Source organism: Sinocyclocheilus rhinocerous, unplaced genomic scaffold (genome assembly GCF_001515625.1).
Source record: "Sinocyclocheilus rhinocerous isolate Xijiao unplaced genomic scaffold, SAMN03320098_v1.1 scaffold824, whole genome shotgun sequence".
NCBI lineage: Eukaryota > Metazoa > Chordata > Actinopteri > Cypriniformes > Cyprinidae > Sinocyclocheilus > Sinocyclocheilus rhinocerous.
The window spans coordinates 322,028-323,063 of NW_015628342.1; the positions used below are offsets into that span (position 1 = coordinate 322,028).

At 39.4% G+C, this 1,036-nt stretch overlaps 2 protein-coding genes across 4 annotated transcripts in view; both read right to left on the reverse strand.

Moving 5' to 3' along the window:
- nars1 (asparaginyl-tRNA synthetase 1) overlaps positions 1-1,036 on the reverse strand; it is a 34,649-nt gene that overhangs the window by 5,374 nt on the left and 28,239 nt on the right. Inside the window, exon 16 of one of the 3 annotated variants that reach the window (XM_016548952.1) lies at positions 193-242. The exons of the other annotated variants lie outside the window; for them this stretch is intronic. The gene's annotated coding sequence lies outside the window, so the exon portion shown is untranslated. Of the gene's footprint in view, positions 1-192; positions 243-1,036 lie in introns of those variants that run through there. 3 annotated transcript variants of the gene reach the window in all.
- fech (ferrochelatase) overlaps positions 1-1,036 on the reverse strand; it is an 18,970-nt gene that overhangs the window by 2,607 nt on the left and 15,327 nt on the right. The window lies entirely within an intron of this gene.

The following is a 1,036-nucleotide window of genomic DNA, read 5'->3' on the forward strand; positions in this document are numbered from 1 at the left end:
TGGCTATTGCAACAAATATCCCCCAGCCAGCGACTTCTGCTTTTGTGCTCCAGGGTCACATATTTGTATGTTGCATATTTTATGTATATGAGTTAGTGCATTGTTAGTTTAACAACATGCAAATGTCAAACTCTGTTGAAATGCATCGCTAGATTGCTCAGATCAACCACTTTTCAGCAACAGAGCTAGTGTGTGTGTGTGTGTGTGTGTGTGTGTGTGTGTGTGTGTGTGAGTGTGTGTGTGTTCTGTGCAGTCAGCTGAAGTCCTGATTGATTTCAGGGGTTTTAATAAACTCAGCGGGCCGTGGGTGAATTTCTCAGACACACACTGATGAGTTCAACACACAGCAGAAAACTAATCACCGTTAACTCCACTACAAACCAACTAAAGACTAGTACTTTTTTCATTTTCTCTCACTAATTCTAAATTAAAGTGCCGTTTTTACAGAGAAATCATTAACATTCAAAACTAAGCTGATTATGAGGTAAATGCATTGCTATGATCTAGGGATGCACGATATTATCGGACCAATATCGGCCGATAATGGCTTTAAATGTAAATATCGGCCTGATATGAAAAATTATGCCGATATGTCTTGCCGATAAGAGGAATATGTTAACTCACATGTGCTCAGGGTGTGCTAGCGATTAGATCAGGTCAGCATTGTGGTTCATTCTTGAAGCAAAGTTTGCCTGAATGGTGATTGGACTCACTGTTTTGGATCGCTGCATTTAAACTGAGAAGCACGTACAGAATGCGTTCGGTGTATGATAGAGTAAACAGTAATAGCACGTGCAGCGGCAGCCTCCCCCGGGTCCTAAAGCCTGCTCAGTAAGGAGTTTTAATCTGCACGGGGCGCTGTTGGCCTACTTCTAATAAAATGACAGCAAAATACACATAATATTTAGACTGTGTTTCTGATTAAATAAAGCAGTAATTGATGCCATAAAATCATGAGTATGTTTTGATTTAAAGGTCAGAAGCTATAGCTTACATGAACAAAAAAAAAATCATATATACTGCACTTATCATTAAT